At 41.0% G+C, this 26117-nt stretch overlaps 1 protein-coding gene, 2 non-coding genes and 1 pseudogene across 3 annotated transcripts in view; 1 reads left to right on the top strand and 3 right to left on the bottom strand.

The window, feature by feature from the left end:
• Window positions 1-26117, bottom strand: part of SGCZ (sarcoglycan zeta) — a 1846920-nt gene that overhangs the window by 1429707 nt on the left and 391096 nt on the right. The window lies entirely within an intron of this gene.
• Window positions 735-818, top strand: TRNAL-UAA (transfer RNA leucine (anticodon UAA)). The gene has a single exon. It is a non-coding gene; the product is annotated as a tRNA-Leu (tRNA).
• On the bottom strand, window positions 8038-16710 carry LOC142502786 (uncharacterized; annotated as a pseudogene).
• On the bottom strand, window positions 8760-8843 carry TRNAL-UAA (transfer RNA leucine (anticodon UAA)). The gene has a single exon. It is a non-coding gene; the product is annotated as a tRNA-Leu (tRNA).

Raw genomic sequence — 26117 nt, 5'->3', positions numbered from 1 at the left:
GTTACAAACTGACGGGGGTAAAGAATTCTTGAATAAGAATGTTAATTTACTGCTCAAAAAATATGGCGTTATCAGTTTCATCTCCAGCAACTCAGTTAAGTCCGCCGTTGTTGAGCGCTTTAATAGGACATTAAAAACGAAAATGTGGCGCTTTTTCACAGCTCATAATACGCACCGGTACAGCGATGTGTTATCAGACTTAATAGACAGCTATAACCACACGCCACATCGCACCATTAAGTGTGCGCCAAAGGCCGCGTTGAAGAAAGGGTACAGGTTGTGTAAATTTTTTGAAATTTGGCACTTTCAACATTATACAGACAAATTGTTTGCTAAATACAGTAAGGTGCACCTCAGGGACAAACAGGAGGCATCTGGATACCTCAGCTGGTGTACAGACCATGCCAAAAAAAAAATACATCAGCGAGTATTTTTCAAAAAAGGTTATACGTTTACGCTCTGATAAAATAGACATTAACCCTGCAAAAAGACAAATTTCTAAACTGTTTCTAAATTCTTTGTGGGGTAAATTCGGCCAAAAGACTAATTTACAAAATACAAGTATTGTAACAAGCCCTGATGAACTTTTTGGTAATACGGGCAAGTCTGGACATGTTTATTCTGAAATAACGCAGTGCGCATGTCAGAAAATTTCAAAAGACGTTGAAAAGAGGGCATAGCAATTTTTTAAAATTCAGACAGAATACTGCTTTCAGAGGCTAAACCCATCATGTGTCAGGGTGGCCGAGTGGTTTAAGGCGTTGGACTTAAGATCCAATGGACGTATGTCCGCGTGGGTTCGAATCCCTCCCCAGACATAATCTTTTTATATATTTTTTATTTGTACAGAGTCTGTATGAGTGTTAGCCGCAACAGGGATACATAAAAAAATAAAAATAAAGCACAATTGTATAAGAGTCAACAATTGTTTATTTTATTTTTAAAAGATACAACATTTTCAAGTAGGAATTAATTACAAGGCGTATTTACAAGTTAAATAAAAAGTATTAAACGGCAGTTAAGGCATTAATAGACTAAATACATCTAGAGTCGTTAGGTTAGTACGATACATAGTATAGAGGGACTGCAATAAATGTCTTATTTACAGTGGGAATTTTTTTTTTTAACAGTTTATTTACAGTTTCAACCAGTCAGCCGAAGTCGTTAATAGACTACCCCTCCTCTTGTTTAGTAAATACCCCGGCGGTGATGTTAAACCAGTGGCGCTTAAAGAACTGTAACGCAAATCAGAGGTTCTTTTCTGAAGGGATAAAAGGGTTGATGAAGTAGGGGATGTTGTATCGTGGGCCCGTATTTTTAAGCGATCCAGGCTTTCTCTATTTGTCGCATTACCTACAACCGATGAGGGGATATTCAGTTCAGCCATCGCAGACAGAAAAGGACTCCAACCATGGGGTATTTTACGCTGTGTAACAGTGTGACTTTGTGTAACACCGCGTACCAAATCCAGTAAATTAGAGCCTGGTATAACCTGTTTTTTATAAATAAATTCCCCTTTGTCATTCCAGCTTGTAATATGTTTAGCCTGAAACATTTTACTGAGCAATAACTCTGCATTTTTCTTGAAGCGGAAGTTCACATTAGTAACAACCTCACGAATCAGATTGTTAGTCGTATCTGCTGAGACAATATCCTGGAAGTGTAAAGGGGGAGAGGCTGTTTCATCAGTAGGCATGACTGACAACCCTCGCCTCTGTGTGCATGGCTATGTTTCGGCTCAAATTTTTACCAAGTAACACCATCGCCATTGTACCCCCTGACAATTACAACATCACAAAAAAACGCTTCTCTACGCCCGCCACTCAGTGGCTACTGTATGTGTCTTACAAGGAGAATATAGTCATACAGCACGCTTTAAGGGGAGGTGAAAAGAAGGTGGGTAACTATTTTCTGGATGGTTATGCGGGGATTAATGGTGTTCAAACAGCTTTTGAATTTAACGGCTGCTTTTACCATGGCTGTCCCATGTGTTACAATGAAAAAGATACAAACACTGTTACATCTCTTACATATGGTCAATTGTACCACAAAACAGCCATCAAAACACATTTTCTAAAAACCAAATGTGGCTATGCGGTGCGTGAGTTGTGGGAGCACTAGTGGAAACACATGTTAGAGACCGATACGGATCTAAAGACGTTTCTACTTAAAAGTGATTTTCCACAACCTATGAACCCCCGTGATGTACTTTACGGCAGCCGCACAAATGCTATTAAGCTGTACCACAAAGCGGCGCCCGGTGAGAGTATACATTACTATGATTTTACCAGCTTGTATCCTTTTATCAACAAAACCAAAATGTATCCCACCGGTCACTATAAGATCATCTATGAGAATTTTTTCTCTTTTGACAGGTACTTTGGGGTTGCCTAAGTAAAAGTCTATCCGTCTAGAGACTTATTTTTCCCCATCCTTCCTGTTAAAATGAATGGCAAGCTCATGTTTCCGCTATGCAGCACATGCGCCGTCACCAACCAGACGACGCCTTGCTGTCATACGGATGAGGAGCGCTCATTGACCGGTACGTGGTATACAGTTGAAATTCAGGCCGCGTTGAAGAAAGGGTACCGGTTGTGTAAAATTTTTGAAATTTGGCACTTTGAACATTATACAGACAAATTGTTTGCTAAATACATTAAGGTGCACCTCAGGGACAAACAGGAGGCATCTGATACCCCAGCTGGTGTACAGACGATGTAAAAAAACAAAAATACATCAGCGAGTATTTTTCAAAAGAGGGTATACGTTTACGCGCTGATAAAATAGACATTAACCCTGCAAAAAGACAAATTTCTAAACTGTTTCTAAATTCTTTGTGGGGTAAATTCGGTCAAAAGACTAATTTACATAATACAAGTATTGTAACAAGCCCTGATGAACTTTTTGGTTACGCCTTTTCAACGCAATACAATGTGTCATCTTTAGACTTCCTAGATGATGACACGGCCATGGTTAGCTGAAGTATACAAAGGAAGGATACAATGTAGGTCGTAATGTCAATATTTTTATTGCCTGTTTTATGACGGCCTATGCCCGTCTTGAACTGTACAATGTTTTGGACAAGCTACAAGAGAGGTGTCTCTACCATGACACTGACTATGTCATTTTTGTTAGCAAATCAGGTGACTGGAATCCGCCTCTGGGTGACTATTTAGGGGAGATGACTAGTGAACTACCGACTGGTACACACATTAAAGAATTTGTTTCCGCCGGCCCTAAGACTTACGGTTACAAGCTTTCCACTGGTAAAACGTGTCTAAAAGTTAAAGGTATAACACTGAATGCTGCAAACGCTGAATTGATTAACTTTGACACTTTAAAAGATATTGTCCTGGACTACCCCTTACACACTGATCCTGAAGATCAGAAAAAGATTGTGGTACAACAGGCGGGGATTGTCCGAAATAAACGTTACTGGCAGATTGAGACTCGTCCTCTACAGAAAACACAAAAGTGTGTGTACACGAAACGACATAAACAAAAAGAAATACCGGCGCCTAATGAGTCCAAAAATAATGGAAACCTGGATGTCCAGTTGAAATAGTCCCAGTCCCAAGATGATCTACAGTCACTAAATCTTTGGGTGCTCCGTTAGGACTTCATGCAGGGGAAGTGGAACATGGAATGAAAGAAGAGAGATATTTAGTGCAACATAGCTATACACATTATACAGACATAAAATTGCAAACTGGCTGACACAAGGAGACAAGACAAACAGACACAACTAGACAAACAACACTAAAGCAAAGCTAATGATAAAAGTTAATTTATTGTAACTAAAAATAAGGTTGTAGGACAGATAGCTGATGTGCCGCTCCGGTGGGTTAAAATCTAGATAACACTCACAGGACGGCAGATGTAAAATCGCATTAGACCAATGTGAGCTGGTAACCACGTGTTGGGGGTTCGCAGGGTGTTCTGGATTCCGTGCACTCCTTCTGTTTCTCCTTGCTGGCAATAACCGGAAATGACGTCTCCGTCGTGCCGAAACCGGTAGTGGCGTCGCCGGATGTGACGTCAAGGACTGGCAATCTCCAGTGAAGCCGCAGGAAAATGGCAATCCGCACCTCCTTGCCCCTCAGTCGCTCAACCAAGGCACTCAGCGATTGTACTGCTTGTAATTCTACTCAGCAAAAATGTCCAAATCGAAATAAAATGGCCCTACGCGTTTCGTGTGTCTAAACACACTTCCTCAGGGGTATGAAGTGATGGCAGTGAGGCCAGGTATATATATCCTCAACTTGGCTCCGATTGGTCTGTCAATCAGGGCAATCATGAGGATATACCAATTAGCATAGTAAATCACTGTCATTTGATTCAGCTTTGCATGACATAAAACATAAGAAACTTAACACAACATTAAACATGACATAAAAACAAATAAAAATAGTAAATTGATATGTTTAATACCAATGGCATTTGGCAATAGACAGTAGAATATATAAAAATATATTAAAAGTCCCCTATTTACAGGGTGCAAGAATAAAAGAAAACGTTCACCTGATGTTATAAGAACGCTCCTAACTCGAAGTCTACATTTAACCCTCTAGGGGATAATGTTTAAAGCTCGTATATCCAGTATGCCTCACGCATACTGGATCTTTGTAATCTATCCCCACCTCTTACACTAGCAGGAATAGTCTCAATGGCTTGGCATTTAAGACCGCTAGGATTTTTATCATGATGTGTGAGGAAATGATGGGATACCCTATGGGTTATCAGTCCTCTTTTTATATTGTATATGTGTTCATACACTCTCCTCTGATATGTTCTTCCGGTCCTTCCCGACATATTGCAGGACACAAGGACATTGGAGCAGATATATGACAAAACACATATGACAGTTAATGTGTGACTTGATAGGATGTTCTTTCTTAGTAACGTTAGATTTAAAATTCTTAGCATTATTACTGTATGCGCACGCATAGAGGGTTATGCGCACGCATACAGTAATAATGCTAAGAGTTTTAAATCTAACGTTACTAGGAAAGAACATCCTATCAAGTCACACATTAACTGTCATGTGTTTTGTCATATATCTGCTCCAATATCCTTGTGGCCTGCAATATGTGGGAAGGACCGGAAGAACATATCAGAGGAGAGTGTATGAACACATATACAATATAAAAAGAGGACTGATAACCCATAGCGTATCCCATCATTTCCTCACACATCATGATAAAAATCCTAGCGGTCTTAAATGCCAAGCCATTGAGACTATTCCTGCTAGTGTAAGAGGTGGTGATAGATTACAAAGATCCAGTATGCGTGAGGCATACTGGATATACGAGCTTAAAACATTATCCTATAGAGGGTTAAATGTAGACTTCGAGTTAGGAGCGTTCTTATAACATCAGGTGAACGTTTTCTTTTATTCTTGCACCCTGTAAATAGGGGACTTTTTATATATTTTTATATATTCTACTGTCTATTGCCAAATGCCATTGGTATTAATCATATCAATTTACTATTTTTATTTGTTTTTATGTCATGTTTAATGTTGTGTTAAGTTTCTTATGTTTTATGTCATGCAAAGCTGAATCAAATGACAGTGATTTACTATGCTAATTGGTATATCCTCATGATTGCCCTGATTGACAGACCAATCGGAGCCAAGTTGAGGATATATATACCTGGCCTCACTGCCATCACTTCATACCCCTGAGGAAGTGTGTTTAGACACACGAAACGCGTAGGGCCATTTTATTTCGATTTGGACATTTTTGCTGAGTAGAATTACAAGCAGTACAATCGCTGAGTGCCTTGGTTGAGCGACTGAGGGGCAAGGAGGTGCGGATTGCCGTTTTCCTGCGGCTTCACTGGAGATTGCCAGTCCTTGACGTCACATCCGGCGACGCCACTACCGGTTTCGGCACGACGGAGACGTCATTTCCGGTTATTGCCAGCAAGGAGAAACGGAACGAGTGCACGGCATCCAGAACACCCTGCGAACCCCCAACACGTGGTTACCAGCTCACATTGGTCTAATGCGATTTTACATCTGCCGTCCTGTGAGTGTTATCTAGATTTTAACCCACCGGAGCGGCACATCAGCTATCTGTCCTACCACCTTATTTTTAGTTACAATAAATTAACTTTTATCATTAGCTTTGCTTTAGTGTTGTTTGTCTAGTTGTGTCTGTTTGTCTTGTCTCCTTGTGTCAGCCAGTTTGCAATTTTATGTCTGTATAATTTGTATAGCTGTATTGCACTAAATATCTCTCTTCTTTCATTCCATGTTCCACTTCCCCTGCATGAAGTCCTAACGGAGCACCCAAAGATTTAGTGACTGTAGATCATCTTGGGACTGGGACTATTTCAACTGGACATCCAGGTTTCCATTATTTTTGGACTCATTAGGCGCCGGTATTTCTTTTTGTTTATGCTGTCTTATCTGATTGTACCATCAGTTTTTCACCAGGCTGCCTTTCTACCACTAGGGCTCACCCTCATTGTAGGGTTTATTGTCTCAATTCCCATTAGCGCTATTTTACATCACCTTTTCTTCCTTTACACGAAACGACAGCTGACCAACGACTTCACAACCCTACCCTTTGGTTACTAATTATAAATCTGTAATGGATATCAGGCTTCAACATCCTTTCTCGTGCATTTTAGCCGGACCGTCAAATTCAGGGAAAGCTATTTTGTTAAACAGATTTTGCAACATTCTTGCACTCACTTGTCGCACCAGCCTGATAACATCGTATGGTTTTATGCTTGCTGGCAAAATCTTTATGATGAACTGTTAAGCACTATGCCCCACATTAGATTTATTGAGGGTATACCAGCTACATTTAATGACAATGCTCTTTTTCCCCCTGGTAAAGTGAATTTGACAATCGTTGATGACTTGATGGAAGCCGCCAGTGAGAGCTCTGAAATTGAAAAAGCATTCACCAAGTATGTGCATCACAGAAACCTCAGTATCATGTACCTCGTACAAAATGTTTTTTGCCAGGGTAAAAAAAGCAGAACCATAAATTTAAACACTAAATATATGGTTCTTTTTAAAAATCCTAGGGATAAATTACAAATTAACACCTTAGCGCGTCAAATGTATCCTGGTAAATCACACTTCTTTTTAGAGGCTCTTGAAGATGCCACACGTGTCCCCTATGGTTTTTTGTTAGTAGATTTAAGAGCCACGACCCCTGGTGAGTACTGCTTAAGAAACGGTATCTTTCCGCCTGACAACCCCACAGTCTATGTTTTAAAAAAAGACTTTTCTAAAAAGAGATAATTATCTGTAGATTGTCATTACTTGTAGCCGCGCCGCCGTTGTAAACATGTCTAACCGACTACGCCGCAATTGGCATACTTTAAAAGTATTAATAAGGGCTTCACCAAAGCAAAGACAAGTTATTCTGTGTTCAGCATCTAATGATTTAGTCACCGCCATATGCGAGATAGCCCTCAATGCTCTAAAAGGTAAAATACCTTTATCAAAGCGGCAAATTGGCATACTTAAAAAGTGGCGTAAAATTATAAAAAAGCTGAGCGATAAAAAATTTACAATTGTAAAAAAGAAACGCCTGGTGAAGCAGTCCGGCGGCTTTATTGGCTCTCTTTTGGGTTTTGCTATAACTTTGCTGACTGGCCTTCTCACTAACCGCTAATGGAATATGCTGAGAAAATGTACCTGGTCCCCAAACAAGATATGGACCGTTTACAGCGTCCCCCACAGCGAGAGGCCGACATACGTGAAGTTGTCATGCAACGCCTAGATACAGAAATTAACGCTATCTTAAACAGCAATAATTTATCAGAGGATGAAAAGATTAAAAGATACACTACTGTACTGCAGAAATACTTGGTACATGCTAAACAGAGCGAAGGGGAGAAGAGCCGCATAACACTTTTAATGCCTACTGATGAAACAGCCTATCCCCCTTTACACTTCCAGGATATTGTCTCAGCAGATACGACTGACAATCTGATTCGTGAGGTTGTTACAAATGTGAACGTCCGCTTCAAGAAAAATGCAGAGTTATTGCTCAGTAAAATGTTTCAGGCTTAACATATTACAAGCTGGAATGACAAAGGGGAATTTATTTATAAAAAACAGGTTATACCAGGCTCTAATTTACTGGATTTGGTACGCGGTGTTACACAAAGTCACACTGTTACACAGCGTAAAATACCCCATGGTTGGAGTCCTTTTCTGTCTGCGATGGCTGAACTGAATATCCCCTCATCGGTTGTAGGTAATGCAACAAATAGAGAAAGCCTGGATCGCTTAAAAATACGGGCCCACGATACAACATCCCCTCCTTCACCAACCCTTTTACCCCTTCAGAAAAGAACCTCTGATTTGCGTTACAGTTCTTTAAGCGCCCCTGGTTTAACATCACCGCCGGGGTATTTACTAAACAAGAGGAGGGGTAGTCTATTAACGACTTCGGCTGACTGGTTGAAACTGTAAATAAATTGTTAATTTTTTTTTCCCACTGTAAATAAGACATTTATTGCAGTCCCTCTATACTATGTATCGTACTAACCTAACGACTCTAGATGTATTTAGTCTATTAATGCCTTAACTGCCGTTTAATACTTTTTATTTAACTTGTAAATACGCCTTGTAATTAATTCCTACTTGAAAATGTTGTATCTTTTAAAAATAAAATAAACAATTTTTGACTCATACAATTGTGCTTTATTTTTATTTTTTTATGTATCCCTGTTGCGGCTAACACACGTACAGACTCTATACAAATAAAAAAAATATAAAAAGATTATGTCTGGGGAGGGATTCGAACCCACGCGGATATACGTCCATTGGATCTTAAGTCCAACACCTTAAACCACTCGGCCACCCTGACACATGATGGGTTTAGCCTCTTAAAGCAGTATTCTGTCTGAATTTTTAAAAATTGCTATGCCCTCTTTTCAACGTCTTTTGAAATTTTCTGACATGCGCACTGCGTTATTTCAGAATAAACATGTCCAGACTTGCCCGTATGAAAAAAAACATGTTCGGACATGTCCCAAAGGCCTATAAACATGCCCGGACATGCCCCGCGTATGTATACGCCCCCTCCAATCTACGTCAACAGTACGCACCATTCACAAAAAAAGAATAAAAAATACACATCATAATAAAAAATTGGCGCAGGGGGCATCAACCGTGTTTTTTTGTCGTAGGGGGCTTCAACCGCGAGTTTTTGGCGCAGGGGGCGTCAACCACTGTTTTTTTTCGCAGGGGGCGTCAACCTCAAAAAATTGGCGCAAGGGGCGGGGCCGGATACAGAAGGGGCGGGGCCGGATACGGAAGGGGCGGGACATGGGGCGGGTTTATGGCCAAAGGGGGCGGGGCTTAGGCCAAAAAGGGGCATGGCACTTATCCAAAAAAGTTTGACATAATGTATGCCTGCCCTTTTTTCAATTTTATCGATGTTATTAGATTCCAGGCCTAGAATGTTCATCATACGCTCTGAGGCTGTAAAGCGTTGAGTGCCCACAACAGACACTGTTCTTTCAAAGTCGTCATATTTCAATTTCACTTTGCTGCTGACCATCGCCTCATTAATAGACCTAACCAATTCATTAATATCACTATAATAACCCGGTTTCACCATGAAATTTCATTTAATTGCGCTTAGCGGCGTTACATGTATTGTGCTGTCTGGCGCAGCGTTCCATATCTGCGGACTTAGTTGTATTTCAGATACGTTACCGTCCACGTTTTCAAATGTATTCCAAGTATGCGGATACTGTATTTCTGTTAAAGCAACCTCCCATTCACCTTTTAAAATAATGGGCTTGGCTAGTTTTGTCGTATAATTAGAAATGTCATTTTGGGGGAACGTTTCGTATGACGCATTACTAGGCAAGGTTACATAAAATGCAATATCCTCCATGGCGGCGTATTTTTACAAACGTGTTAGTTGTGCTTTTTCTATCCAGCTGTTGAATTTTGTAGGGTACCCCCACCATTTAACGTAATAGACGATTTTACGCATTACGCTTTTTTGTTTTAATATCTTCTCAATTCTGTAAACGCAATTTAAATTCTTTGCTATTTTTTGTATCTCTTCAGCGTAGAATGAGCCTTCTATGGCCTCACCACTGCTATCTGTAAGCTTATACAGAGGTTTTACGCCTTTCGTGCGTACATCAGCAATAATAAATATTTCATCTGTAAAACACTGTTCATAACCCTTTGTAAAAATGCCTTTATACTGTACATTGATTGCCGAACGTGGTCTCCAATTTTTAAAAGTGGCTTAAGTTTCTTAGAACTCAAATGTGTCCTATAAATAGTATTCCAAATGGTGAGAGAATTCGCTTGTGTTACATCCTTTGGCGCACACTTAATGGTGCGATGTGGCGTGTGGTTATAGCTGTATATTAAGTCTAATAACACATCGCTGTACCGGTGCGTATTATGAGCTGTGAAAAAGCGCCACATTTTCGTTTTTAATGTCCTATTAAAGCGCTGAACAACGGCGGACTTACTGAGTTGCCGGAGATGAAACTGATAACGCCATATTTTTGGAGCAGTAAATTAACATTCTTATTCAAGAATTCTTTACCCCCGTCAGTTTGTAACTTTTGAGGCACGCGGCCCTCTAAGAAAATTTCCTGTAACGCTGTAGCGCCGCTTAACCCGGTTTTATTTTGCAACAATTTCGCCCAGGCGTATTTTGACAAAATATCAATAACCGTCAGAATATAGCGGTAGCCGTCATTACACTTGGCAAAATCAATCATTGATACGAGGTCTGCCTGCCACTGCGAATCCACATTCAAAACGAAAATCATATTCCTTTTGAAAAATTTTCACGCTGGTTTGTATAACGAATATAGATCTTGATCTGAAAGATAATTTTTGACCGTTGCATTTGAAATACCGTATTTTTGTGCTGCATTATTTAAACTCTGTATGCCGCCAAAGGAACCCGGCGTTTTCGGCGTGTAATATATTTTTCGTAATTGTGCATCCGTTTTTTTTGTGAGCTTGTATGGCTGTGCATTCTTTAATAGTGTTTCATAAAACAATATAATGTATCTATGATCCTTTCCACAGATGTTTAAAGCGTTACTGATATCCTGTTGAACCTCGCATAAGTTATCACTCAGGATAGCCAAACAGTGAAAATAATCATGCTTATTGCTTTTGTTTCTCCTGATAAGCATATCAATCAGTAATTATTCACAATGCCGGAATAATGCCCCCCCCCCCTTTTGCCAATGAGGATGTTCACATGACACCACTATTCTCAATTAACACTGCATGTGTTTGCCTGGCCTGTCATTGTGACCCCACACCACTCTGCCAACGAGGATATTGATTCAACTGCTATGAAACGCATTCAAAGCATTTCAAAGACTTTTGAAATGCCTTATTTACTTTTTTACTTGTAAATACGACTTGTAATTATTTCCTGCTTGAAATGGTTTTAGCGTTTAAAAATAAAATAAATATTTCTGACTCATACACTTGTGCTTTTTTATTTTTTATGTATGCCTGTTGCGTCTAACACACGTACAGACTCTATACAAATAAAAAATATATAAAAAGAGTTTATTCTCTTAAAGCATTATTCTGTCTGAATTTAAAAAAATGTAGTCTTTTGAAATGCCTTATTTACTTTTTTACTTGTAAATACGACTTGTAATTATTTCATGCTTGAAACGGTTGTAGCGTTTAAAAATAAAATAAATATTTTTGACTCATACACGTGTGCTTTTTTATTTTTATGTATCCCTGTTGCGGCTAACACACGTACAGACTCTATACAAATAAAAAAAAAGCTGTGTGTGCTGAGCACGCGCATAGTAAGTGAAACTTCTTTGTTTTTTGTCACATAAATTTTATTTGTGATAGTGATGTTTTTAATTAAAAATCACAAAACAATTTGACTTCCAAAACACAAAAGTTTGACCACATGTTTTAGCTATTTGCACATCTATATTTATAGTAACTGAATTATTTGTGTCTGCGTGTGTCAGTCAGTGTGTGTGTGTGTGTCTGTGTGTGTCAGTCAGTGTGTGTGTTTGTGGTGTGTATGTCTCTCTCTGCGACCTACACCCACCACGACGTAGCTGCGAACAAGGAGAACTCTGTCTGAGTCTCCTCCCCCGGCGGAGCTGTGGGCTGTGTTTCCTGCTGCAGCCAGCCCCCCAGCGGAGGTACGGAACATGGGAGGTGCTCGGCAGCTCACAGGGTGGGGGGGGGGCGGGGGAGTAGGCACATCACTTGTGGGCGCTGTTCGGCGCATCACTGGGGTGTGTGTGTGTCAGTCTGTATGTATCAGTCAGTGTATGTCAGTCAGTGTAGGTGTGTGTGTCAGTCAGTGTAGGTGTGTATCAGTGAGTGAGTGTGTATGTGTGTCAGTCCATGAGTGAGTGTGTATGTGTGTCAGTCCGTGAGTGAGTGTGTATGTGTGTCAGTCCGTGAGTGAGTGTGTATGTGTGTCAGTCAGTGAGTGAGTGTGTATGTGTATCAGTCAGTGAGTGAGTGTGTATGTGTGTCAGTCAGTGAGTGTGTGTGTGTCAGTCAGTGTATGTGTGTCAGTCAGTGAGTGTGAGTGTGTGTGTGTGTGTGTGTGTGTGTGTGTGTGTGTGTGTGTGTGTGTGTGTGTGTGTGTGTGTGTGTGTGTGTGTGTGTGTGTGTGTGTGTGTGTGTGTGTGTGTGTCAGTCAGTGAGTGTGTATGTGTGTCAGTCAGTGAGTGAGTGTGTAGGTGTGTGAGTGAGTGTGTATGTGTGTCAGTCTGTGAGTGAGTGTGTATGTATGTCAGTCAGTGAGTGAGTGTGTATGTGTGTCAGTCAGTGAGTGTGTGTGTGTCAGTGTATGTGTGTCAGTCAGTGAGTGTGAGTGTTTGTGTGTGTGTGTGTGTGTGTGTGTGTGTCAGTCAGTGAGTGTGTATGTGTGTCAGTCAGTGAGAGAGTGTGTATGTGTGTCAGTCAGTGCGTGAGTGTGTATGTGTGCCAGTCAGTGAGTGTGTGTGTCAGTCAGTGAGTGTGTGTGTGTGTTAGTCAGTGTGTGTGTGTTAGTCAGTGTGTGTGTGTGTGTCAGTCAGTGAGTGTGTGTGTGTCAGTCAGTGAGTGTGTATGTGTGTCAGTCAGTGAGTGTGTGTGTGTGAGTCAGTCAGTTTGTGTGTCAGTCAGTGAGTGTGTATGTGTGTGTATGTGTCAGTCAGTGTGTGTGTATGTGTCAGTCTGTGTGTGTGTGTGTGTGTGTGTGTGTGTGTGTATGTGTCAGTGTGTGTGTGTGTGTGTGTGTGTGTGTGTGTGTGTGTGTATGTGTCAGTGTATGCTTCCTGCGGTTTTTCGCCTGAGGATAGCTGGCCAGCTCCCCCGCAATGATCCTTCTCAGGTGACCCACCGAGAAGCACTCCTCTCTCACACCGATACCCTCCATCAGGTGGTTAAGTCCTGAAACCAGGCTCCGGATGTGAAGCTGTAGCTCGGGGGGGCAAGGAGGGCAGCTCCATATCCCCCAGCCCCGGGCTCCTCTTCTTGTCCGGCCAGCTGCAGTTGAGAGCCTGCAGGTCTCCGCCAGGTAGCAGCGGGAAGAGAGAGGAGAAGGCCGGGGCCAGGAATAGGTGCGGGGAGATCGGGACCAGCAGCAGCAGCGCCCACATCACCTCAGCCATGAAGTTCACCCCATCCACTCACCCCCCACAGCTCACCACGAACAGAGCCTTCTACTGGTTGGCAGCGCCAGCCTCGAAGCTGGAGAACTCCTTAACTTGGAGGGCCCCCGCGGAGAGCAGCAGCAGTTCGGCGCAGCCGCACCAGTGCAGGATCTCGGCACTCGTAATAACTCGTAAAAAAATTAGCTGTGACGGCGGTGAGTATGTTGAGCGGGGGGCGGGGAGCAGGAGGGGGGAAAGCCATCCTCCTCATTCACCCAGCAGCGTGAGGTCTCCGAGCCGCCCGTGAGCGTCGCCATGGCTACCGCGCATGTCAGCGGGCAGCAGTGCAGTTAGGAATGGTGGCGGCGGACGTGTGGGAGGAATGGCATGCGCAGGGGGGCTCTGTCTGAGTCTCCAGCCCGGCAGAGCGCGCGGCTGGGACAGAGAGCGGTCAGCGGGTTGTAGCAGGAGAGCCGGTCCCCGCTGCCCCGGATGCCGCCCGTGCCCATCTCCACCTGGGGGAAATTGCGGCCGTTAGGAGCGGCGCCGCCGCCGCATATGTCATCGGCCATGTGGGGGGAGCAGCAGCCTTCAGGAGCGGCGCGGCGCATCTGATTTGTGGAGCGGGTGTGATGTCAGTGTTGGGGTCGGGCTGAGCCAGAACACAGCCCGGCCTCAACTGCCAGCACTGACGTCACATCCGTTTCATTTCTGTCTCCACCATCCATTTTTGCCCCAGTTCGAATGAGGTGCCACTAAGGAAGTTTCACTTCAAAAATTTAAAAAAAGAGTTTATTCTCTTAAAGCAGTATTCTGTCTGAATTTTTAAAAATTGCTATGCCCTCTTTTCAACGTCTTTTTAAATTTTCTGACATGCGCACTGCGTTATTTCAGAATAAACATGTCCAGACTTGCCCGTAGAAAAAAAAACATGTTCGGGCATGTCCCAAAAGCCTATAAACATGCCCGGACATGCCCCGTCTATTTATACGCCCCTTCCAATCTACGTCAACATTACGCATCAATCACAAAAAAGAATAAAAAATACACCTCATAATAAAAAATTGGCGCAGGGGGGCGTCAACCGCGTTTTTTTGGCGCAGGGGGCGTCAACTGCGAATTTTTGGCACAGGGGGCGTCAACCATGTTTTTTATTTGCGCAGAGGGCTTCAACCTCAAAAAATTGGCGCAGGGGGTGGGGCCGGATACGGAAGGGGCGGGACATGGGGCGGGTTTATGTCCAAAAGGGGGCAGGGCTTAGCCCAAAAGGGGGCATGGCACCTGTCAAAAAAAAGTTTGACATAATGTATGCCTCCCTACTACTAGCACATAAGGGGCTGGCTTGTTTGGACACCACTACTACTAGATATTCAACATTCAAATGGGACTAATATATGATGCCAACATTTCTGGTTTTGGCAATAAAATGATGTAAATGAAAGTATGGTCGTTTGTGAATCATCATATGTCAGTTGGTAAGATCATGTAAGTAACTGCAGGCTAGCCAAGGACATATACATCCACGCATTCTGTGATTCCATCAGCCAGTCAGCCATGGTAATTCCTAGCTCCAATAGGGTTTATTAAAACCAGGTAGCAATTAGCGCTCCTGACTCATGTCGGCTGTCCATAGAAATTAAGCAAAAGTCCCACAGCAGATCAGCATTTCAAGAGATACAAATCTTCATATACAGTACACTTATATGAATATAATAATAATAATAATAATAATAATAATAATAATAATAATAATAATAATAATAATAATAATAATAATGAAAAATGTGGTGATCCAAAAAAAAAAAAAAGAAGTTTGTCCTGGATGCTGCCCCTCTTTCATACTCCTTCTCAGCTCCTCCTCATCTATTGATCACAAATTATGTTTTTTTGGTTCTAATTATTCATCCATTGCACAGATTGTCAATGATAGAAAAAAAAATTCTGCAAAGGCAGATTGCTATTTTTGAGACAGATCAGCAGATATCTGCTGATCAAAAAAACCGGACTAACTGAGATGGATCCAAATCCACAAAAAAAATTCACCTATCTTTAGTGGGGATGTCCTTTGTGCCATTAGTTCAATGTTGAGGTACTGTAATTCTTTAGTCACAGCTATTTTTAATTTAAAAATTGCCTTTAGCAGCACACTGTTGTACTAATGACTGGTTCATGTCTTTTTGACAGGCCATAATGCCAAAGGAAAATTATTAGCTCAGTGACTAAAACATCAGATAGTGAGCCAGGAAGGTTAGGTAAAAGACTTTGCACAAGTTAAGTTATTCCATTGTGACACAAATACAGATTGCTGAATTTTTAGCTGTATTGATTAAATTGATAGTCTACTGTATTTCCATGAATTGGCCACTCACAAAACTGCAGTAACTGTTCCAAATAACAGCATTAATTTAAGCATTTATGTTCTATTTTGCAAAGCAGTGTTATAGCTCGAATATAATATTGTAACATCCTCAGGGAGAGTTTGTCATGCACCTTATAAGTTTAGGTGACACCGTATACCATCATGCACTACAGCAGGACATACATAAGCAGCCAGTGGGAGAAGCATCCATTGTTTTAAATCACTGCCATTTCACCCATAGGTGCGCGCCACTGATAGTAATAATGTTGGCTGCATGTGTATAACACTACATGCAATGGCATAATAAAATAGAATAAAAAATAATAACAAAAAAGATAGCCCTCTGTTTAGCAGTTTCCAGCAGAATCAGACTCTCAAGTACATATAAAAAACAGAAAAACGACAAGCGCATGACTCTCATAGTGTAGTATTTATTTTTTATTTTATTACATATTTGTTAAAGGGTGAGTATCACACATACTGTACAGACGAACAAATCTTTAAAGCATTTCATGTATCAATGACATGGGTTACCGCAAAGGACCACAGTCTCCACACACGCCATGGATAATCAGCGTTGTTGACTTCTGGACCAGGCAGCAGCAAGGCAGGTAAGTAGGAGGACCAATCAGTGCATCCAGAAGTAGTGTATTCTATGAAACACGCTGGAGTCTTTTGGATTCTTTGAGTATTTGGAATATACTGTGATTTCCTACGTTTGCAGTCTTACTCAAGCTCTTCGACATCCTGCCATATGGTGATGCTTTGTTGAAGTCATCAGCCACCACTCGCTACAGCCAATAGTAACACCCCCGCTGGAGTATACTTTCAACTCTGCTGGTGGAGTCTCCGTCAGACTTTTCGTGACTTTGGATGCACCAATAGGAAGTCCTCCTATATACCTTTCTCACCGCTGCCTCGTCTAGAAGCCGACAACGCTGATCAACTCTGCCGGTGGCATCTCTGTCAGTCTTCCCCTCACCGCTGCCCAGTCCAGAACCATACTGATTATCCGTGGTATGTGTGGAGACTGTGTTCCGTTGCAGTAACCATGTCATTGATACATGAAATACTTTAAAGATTTATTCTTCTGTATCTGTGATACTCACCCTTTTACCATTATGCAATATATATATATATATTTAAAGACAACACTATGAGAGTCGTGCGTTTGTCCTTTTCCTGTTTTTTCTAGCACTCTGAGATGACGAGCCATCTTATCTGGATAGCAGCAGATTCTATCATAATTAACCCTTGAGACAAGGTTGTGTACTTCAATCTTTTTGATACACCTTCACTATTGATATTTCCTGTATCATTTTGCCTAAATCACTATTCACTTGGTTTTGGGTTTACACAAACAATAATTTTTCACATTACTTTATATACAGTATTGCTTTAAGTAAAATATTTGTTCACATTGCAATTGGTGCACTGCTACTATTTTTCTCAAGTACATATGTTTGAAGTACATTAGCCCTTTATTATAGAGCATGCAAAGCAAACACGCCGTTTCAAGCCCGAAGGGGCTTTTCTTATTATTTTTTGGATTGGCAATTGGTGTGGCCACACTTTAGAGATTTCGCCCCTCTTTCTCCTTTTGCTCAAATTATATCTCACTCTAGTGCTATATAATAAAACAGACTTGTATTAAATATGGACTGAAACTCAATCATAATATTGTAAAATTGAATATACACAAATAGAATTGGGTGTATAATCCTATTGCCAGCCAACAAAGGATAATAAAATCCTAAATAACCAGAGCTACATATAGAGATTAATCCAACCTGATTGGCGAAACGCATATGAGTAGACTGTAGAGCTAACCAATCGGAGGAAAAAGACGTGTTTAATGTGTGTATTCCCAGAGGAGGCATGGAATACAGAAGGCCATTGAGACGCAGAGATCAGAAGTCCCTTTATGGAGGAGAAGCGTCCTGGAAATCCCAATGGCAGAGCACAAATACTACAGTAGTTAAAGTATAAAGTAGAAAATCAATGGGAAAGGCACACCATATAGTACCGGAAGCAAATGTGGTACTTTAACGATCAACGTTTCCACTTCCCAATGGGGCCTGTTTCATGTCTCCATTGGGAAGCCGAAATGTAGATCATTAAAGTACCATGTTTGCTGCAAGTATGGTGTGCTTACCCTCTTGATGCTCTCTCATAAGTCAATAAGAATTGCAGCTATGACCCAAAATAATAGCACAGCACAGTAACAGAAACATAAAAAAAATATAAAGACCAATAAGCAAACATTAAGCCCAAAGTTTTGGTCCCCAGATGGACCTTCCCCCAGGGGGACCTACAGTACTTCAGGGCTAAATAAATTTTATAAATTCTTTATTTTTCTATTACTGTGTTGTGCTGGTATTTTGGATCATAGCTGTGATTCTTAGTGACTTACTGTTAACCCCTGTTTACCTTGCACCATATCTGTCTGCACAGGCATTATACATTGTGTGTGTGGCCATTTTGCCCTGATAAATATATATATATATATATATATATATATATATATATATATATATATATATATATATATATACATATACATATACATATACATATACATATACATATATATATAATATATACAATGAGGGTCTGCGCTTGTGTGTGGAAAACCAGAAATATAGGATATATAAAATTGAATTAACTAATAAAAATCATAAATAGATATACAAATTATTGATAAATCAATATAATGAATACTACTAAAATAAATCCTGAATAGTGAAATCAATTCATATACCAAAAGTGCACTGTGAATGTCTGATATAAAAAAAGCTAAAACATACAATTATACAAAAAAATATGTGTGGTGCTGTGAACTTTGCCTTAATCTGCTAATTGCAGATAGTCCTCTAGAGTCCAACAAATAGGTCCAATAATTGGGGAGTGACAGATGCACTATTAGGATCAACCGGCAGCTTCTTAAAAGGGCACAACGACCTCCCTCTCCACCTGCATAGAAAAATATAAGAAAAAAAAGCGCCAAATCCTAGTGCATTACTGTGCAAAAATCGATATATTTAATTCCCAAAAATCTCAATAAAAATGAACTCACAAACATAAAACAATTAAAAGCATTGTATGAGTAATACTCATGCTCCTAGGACCAGGAAACGCTGCTTTGCTGTTGAAGTCCCTCCGTGGCTCCACTGGAACAGATAGCTGCCTCCGTTGTTCACTGCCTGCAGGAACTGACGAATCAGGCACTCCACGATGGTCTCTCCCCCGGTGCACACCAACCAGTTGCTTTTTAGTTCCCACCGGGGACGGTTGAAGTCGCGGACCAGCGGATGACGTCACGGGAACCGTTCTTAATACCGGACCGGTATAGAAACTCAGCAGTTCAATTGCAAGCGTTGAAAAGTCCACTGCACACCTTCCCTACGCGTTTCATTCAGAATGATGGTCAGTCCGTATAGAGCCAGAGTAAAGCACTTGTCCTTCGCATATCTTTGCATTATATACAGCCACAGGGGGTGCAACAAATAATTCACTTCTTGCAAAATAAATAATGAAGGGGAGCTGCCATCAGGAACACTCTATGCGTTTCACCTTTAGGTGGGCTTCGTCACGGAGTGGTCTCCGTGACGAAGCCCACCTAAAGGTGAAACGCATAGAGTGTTCCTGATGGCAGCTCCCCTTCATTATTTATTTTGCAAGAAGTGAATTATTTGTTGCACCCCCTGTGGCTGTATATAATGCAAAGATATGCGAAGGACAAGTGCTTTACTCTGGCTCTATACGGACTGACCATCATTCTGAATGAAACGCGTAGGGAAGGTGTGCAGTGGACTTTTCAACGCTTGCAATTGAACTGCTGAGTTTCTATACCGGTCCGGTATTAAGAACGGTTCCCGTGACGTCATCCGCTGGTCCGCGACTTCAACCGTCCCCGGTGGGAACTAAAAAGCAACTGGTTGGTGTGCACCGGGGGAGAGACCATCGTGGAGTGCCTGATTCGTCAGTTCCTGCAGGCAGTGAACAACGGAGGCAGCTATCTGTTCCAGTGGAGCCACGGAGGGACTTCAACAGCAAAGCAGCGTTTCCTGGTCCTAGGAGCATGAGTATTACTCATACAATGCTTTTAATTGTTTTATGTTTGTGAGTTCATTTTTATTGAGATTTTTGGGAATTAAATATATCGATTTTTGCACAGTAATGCACTAGGATTTGGCGCTTTTTTTTCTTATATTTTTCTATACATATATATATATATATATATATATATATGCATGTCTTTATATAGCGCCATTAATGTACATAGTGCTTCACAGCAGTAATATATGTGACAATCATATAAATAACACTTAAATGGGAGAAGGGCTTCAGACATAAAAGTAACATTAAGAAAAAAGGAGTCCCTGCTCCGAAGAGTTTACAATCTAATTTGTTGGTAAGAAAAATGTAAAGAGACAGTAGGAGGGCATTCTGGTAAGTGTGTCTGCTTGTGGCCAAAGTTATATATATGGTGAATATACTGTAACATTCAGCGCAATATAGAATAGTTCTTATAGATAGTCCTCGTGGCAAAGGGACTGGTATTGTAGAAAGATGTTTACAAGCAATAGAAAATACCAATATGGTAAAATACCATCAGTCTGTATAGCACTGAAAAAGTTAGTAGCAACATACAGTACAATGTAGCAAGCAGTTCAAGCATGTCAGATGATCCCTCCTGAGTAGGTGTGTTGTTCAGTCCTGGCGTCTTTGTGTCTCTGCCTCTCCGCTGAAGCACTGCACGTCTATCCCGTGACTGTGAATCACACGTGGCTTTCGCTTCGGTTCTCAGTGTAGCAAGAAATACAAGTTGATTAAAAGATCCCATAACGGTTGGTGCGTTGTTTAGTCCTGGCGTCTCTGCTATCTGCTGAAGCACTGCACGTCTGTTGCCTCTGACTGTGAATCACACGTGGTTTCGCTCCGGTTCTCAGTGTAGCAAGAAATTCAAGCTGGTTAAAAGATCCCATCATGGTTGCTGTGTTGTTTGCATTGTTCAGTCCTGGCATCTCTGCCTCTCTGCTGAAGCACTGCACGTCTGTCGCCTGTGACTGTGAATCACGCTGTGGTGCCGCTTACCCTTGGTTACCTACCCTTGTTCTACATGTTGTTTGTTTGTTGGTTTTGTGTTGTCTGTTTATATTTGGCTATACACACACTTAACATTTATTGGTTTACATTTGCCTATATCAACTGCTCTTCTCAATTCATATGAATTTTATTATCTCTGCATTTTTAAATATCCAGTTTAACAATATATTCATGCATTTATAATGGTAAAAAATACAAGGCGCAAAAGTGCACCGCGGATTAGCATAAAATTATTTAATGATTAGTCACAATGACCACAAATGCAAAGATAATTACTGAACACCACACATACAATGAAAATAATAATAAAAAAAATTATTATAAAAATTAAAATTAAAAAGAGAGGGGGGATCCCATGGATACAACCCCTAGGATACAACCCCTCAGGACGAAGCACGTGGTTGTGAAACACGTAGAGGTCATGTAGCGGAGCTCTGCGCATTCACCGATTGGCTGGAGGAGGAGAACCAGGAAGGTAGTGTGTTCCTTCTGCCAGCGTGTTCGCGTTGTCCGGACTTACAGTACAGTATCCGCGTTCCTGTTCGGCACCCGCTGCTGTTTGTGGTTAGTACCTACTCCCCCCATTGCGGTTTCGAGCCCTTGCTAGTCCTTCACTTTAATAGAGTGTCCTTTCTAGTAGGGGTGGTTCTACAAATTGTTTTTATGTCTGTGTGCTTCATTTTGAAGCTGGTACCTAGGGGTTGTATCCGTGGGATCCACCCTCTCTTTTTAATTTGAATTTTTAATTTTTATTATTATTTTTTATTATTATTATTTTCATTGTATGTGTGGTGTTTAGTAATTATCTTTGCATCTGTGGTCATTGTGACTAATCATTAAATAATTTTATGCTAATCAGCGGTGCGTTTTTGCACCTTGTGTTTTTTTGTTGTTGTGAGGAGGGCTCCCTCGGGGGCTCTCCTTAATTAGGAGCAGTAGACAAGGGGCTCCTGGCGTTCACAGCTGCAAGCGGATTACGGATTCAATAGTGAACAGCACAGGCGCAGAAACCTCATTTTTTGCATCCATTTATAATGATCTATATATGTTATTCATTCGTGCTGCAATTTTCTTTTCTTTCTTTTTATACAGATGTAGTAGGTGGCAATGCACCCGCTGGCCAACAGATACTATTGCATGTTAGCCCAGTCCATTTTTTATGCACTTCTGTGTTCACAATGGTGTTTGCTCCTGTTATCCCGTTGTGTGTGGATTAGCATGTATGTACTGTACTGTACTGGGGATTAGCATGTATATATGTATATATATGTACATATACATACACACACACATACAAACAGACAGTATATATGTATTGCTGAATAAAAAACAAAAACATTTCATAATATTTTCTGTTGTGGTTGAATTAATTTTACAGAGGATTACCTTCTTTCATTATGCCATGGAATAATAATCAAGGAAATGTTCCACAGTGAGCTGGTCTTGGCTTAAAGTTTCATGAAAATCAGAACAGTGGAAGTGCTCAAGCATCAAATGCCAGCTGTATATTCAGAGTGTCTTTATTAAAGTTCTTCCTGCTCTGAGGCTAAGATAATGTCACTTAAAAGGTTTGGAAATCACTATGCTTTTATTGCAGAAACTCTTATTAATAGTAAAGGAATTCTGTGAGCAGTGCCAGATAAAACAGAGGTGACTGTTTAAAACAAAAAAAAAAAGAATAAAATGCTTCAGCAGACAGGCTCGCCGGTGGCCCTCATCACAGGGCGCAACCATTGCTGGTTGCGCCCGCATCTGTTCCGGTTCGCGCATGCGCAGAGCACACGCAGCGGCCATTAGGAATCGCGCATGCACAGCATGCCATGCGCACTCGGCCCCAATGTAATACAGAGCCCGTGGGGACTACAAGCCCCATAGTATTAGGGGCTGAGTACCACCTGACGCCAGGGAACCAATGTTATAGCTGTTTCCACAGGAAAGGGAAGGGAGATATACTGCATGTTGGGGCAGGAAGAGGCAGTCAAGGTCTGGACAGAGAGGGTGCAGGTAGGGTACCCAGAGAAGTGCTTCGGTGGGCTAAGCCATAATTGCCCCCAAGGTCCCAGATAGTCCCCTAAGCCACAGTAGAGGAACTTATATGTGAGTACTATAGGGAAAGGCCTCAGATAGGGACCCTTTTCACTGTAGAAATAGTGAGAGAGATGCTGCAGGACATTGCCTGAGGGAAGTGCAGCCTGTTGCAGAGGAGCCTACCCAGACTCCTTGATAGAGACTATTTATAGGGAAACACTCCAGTCGGGACACCCATCCAAAGGCATCCGTCTGAGGATCCATCCAAGAGAGGAGCATCAGACCACGCCGCGGAACCACGTCGCTGATCTGCAGATTGCTGCTGTTGTCCTGGTCTGGACTGAGACCAGGGAGGTATTAAAAAGTGCACCAATGGACCCCAACACACAAGGAAGTGCGCTATCCCACACACACAATCTTTGGGGAGGAACTTGCTGGTGGACACTCAGGGATTAAGTGCCGGGGCACTCCAGTACTTTGGGGTTCTCAACAGGGATGTGTTATTATGGGGTGATGATCTGCTAATGCTTTCAGACCTTCAGTGCCTTGGGGACATTCACTGGGACGGTGTTACTATTGAGTTATATCCTTTGGGTTATGTTATGATCTGGTATATGCATAAGGTATGCTTAGTAAATACTGTTTTTATACAAACGTGTGTAGCGGAGTCTCAGGCCTCCTGGTGACTAAACAGGTGACCGCAGCACGAGCAGTTCTGTACTAGGGGGTACAAGGGCTACACATACATAACTCTGTACCCATTGTACAGTGTTGCGGAATATGTTGGCGCTTCACAAATAAACAGTAATAATAATAATCCTCAAATTATACTAATTTATTTTCTCTTGTCTAATCCTTTATCTGGGAACTACTGCATCTAAAGAACAGACTTGCACCACCTTAAGAACATATGCAAAATTTTAAAGGTAAAATTGGTCCCCACAAGTTATTGCAACCTGAAAAGAATTGGAAATGTGTTCTCTTTTTAGCTTTCTGAGAACATGAAATTATCAACCAATTCAAATTGAAAAAAAAAAAAGAATAATTTCAAAGAGAGTCTAGAAGTTTAAAAAATCAAATGCATTTAGCTCCTAAATTCATTTTCAGCGGACTGCTGATGAATAACTGCCAGGCGAATGTTCACAGCTGCATGTTCTGCACAATAGACTTTCAATTATTGCTCAGCAGTGCCACCCTATACACAGTTTACACATTATGTAAATCAATGAACTTCTAATGGAAACATCTAGTTTAGTGTTTCACGTTAATTTACATAAATCATCTATGTGCCTCATTCCTGGTACCCCTATACCAACAATTCATCTACAATGCTATAATAAAGATAATTTTCTGTTTTAAAAGATTTTGCTTTCTATTTATCACCTAATTGGCTTTTCATCCAGTCAAGATTTATATTTATTTTTGCCAATTTACAGCTGAGCCCTCAGCTCTTTTTGTGTCTTCTTTGTCCAGCAGACCTTGCCTTTTCTCAGAATTTTTTTTCTAATATTGCCATTTTCAAATACACTCCTCATTGACCATGCTTGCATACGGAGTGTTATATGCAGAACATTTCACATTATGCTTTGTCTGTAGTTGACAAATAATTATGACTATGGAAAATCCACCTATACAAATAAAAAAAGCACAAAAGACAAAAGAACTGCTGAAGAGGTCTAAATACACGTGATACAGTATGTAAACACATAATTCTTCTCACAAGCCAGCTTGAAACATACTACAGTACATGCATATTATTCAGTGTAATATTTTTTGAAAAATAAAAAAAAATATGTTATGATCTTTGTGGGGTTAAAAAAAAAAGAGAGACTTTTTTCTGCAACAGCCTTATTGTGGAGTACAGCTTCTTCCTAATTGCATCACATTTCTCTGACAAGGGCCATAAGAAGAACGATCTGAATGTGGCCATACTCATAAGTAATCTTAGAACACCGAAAGAGAGACGGTTGCATGAATACAAATTTATGCAACTGTTCGGGACACTTAGCGTGGCCTAAACCGAGACCACAGTTTTATGAGTCACTACTGAAACGAGAGAACTCTCTTCCCATGAGTGCTAATGACCGTCAATACATACTGTGTTATATGTATGCACACACAACTGTCTCTTACACATACAAATACTCTATGTAAATTCATCCCTATATACCAATAGGGACCACATAGTATCTACACACACTTTTAATAATGCAGCACCATCTTACATTCCCAGACCTACCAACACCATTGATATACACTCCACTGCACACACACCTTTTTGTAAAGCGCTGTATACACTGTGGGCTCTTTATTTATATTTACATACATACACACACACACTCTTACAAAATTAACATTCAGGGACTATTTAACAGTCATAAATAACATACTACACAGGCGGGAGGGATAGGCTCTAGTCACAGATAACATTCCAAGAGACATTGTTTTTCAGTAAAACCCTTGCCTGCTTTATTCAATGTAACACCGCCGGAAGAAGAGATCAGTGTATCTCGAAAGCTCACCACAAATTAAAGCATTTCGTTAGCCAAAGAACGGTATCATCTATTCATTCTTGAATATATATATATATATATATATATATATATATATATATATCCAAGAGTAGTTGTGTGTAGGCGCACAGCAAACAAGGAACAGGTCAAGTGGCAAATGAAAAATGTTTATTAATGCTGCATTAAAAAACGGTGGAGGGTACAATACTCTTACGAGTTTCGTGCTGTGGGGCACTTTATCAAGGATCTTGATAAAGTGCCTCACAGCACGAAACGCGTAGGAGTATTGTACCCTCCACCATTTTTTTTTAATGCAGCATTAATAAACATTTTTGATTTGCCACTTGACCTGTTCCTTGTTTGCTGTGCAACCTACACACAATTACTCTTGGACATCTTTGGACTCTGGATGAGGCTGCACGCCTGTGGACATTAAGGGGAAACAGTGAGTACTCATTTTTTCTATGGGCCATCCCAAGGAGAAGGAAAAGTTATAACACTTT

Source organism: Ascaphus truei, chromosome 1 (genome assembly GCF_040206685.1).
Source record: "Ascaphus truei isolate aAscTru1 chromosome 1, aAscTru1.hap1, whole genome shotgun sequence".
NCBI classification, from domain to species: domain Eukaryota; kingdom Metazoa; phylum Chordata; class Amphibia; order Anura; family Ascaphidae; genus Ascaphus; species Ascaphus truei.
The sequence above is the reverse complement of the archived record's forward strand: the minus strand, read 5'-3'. Positions and strand labels throughout refer to the sequence as shown.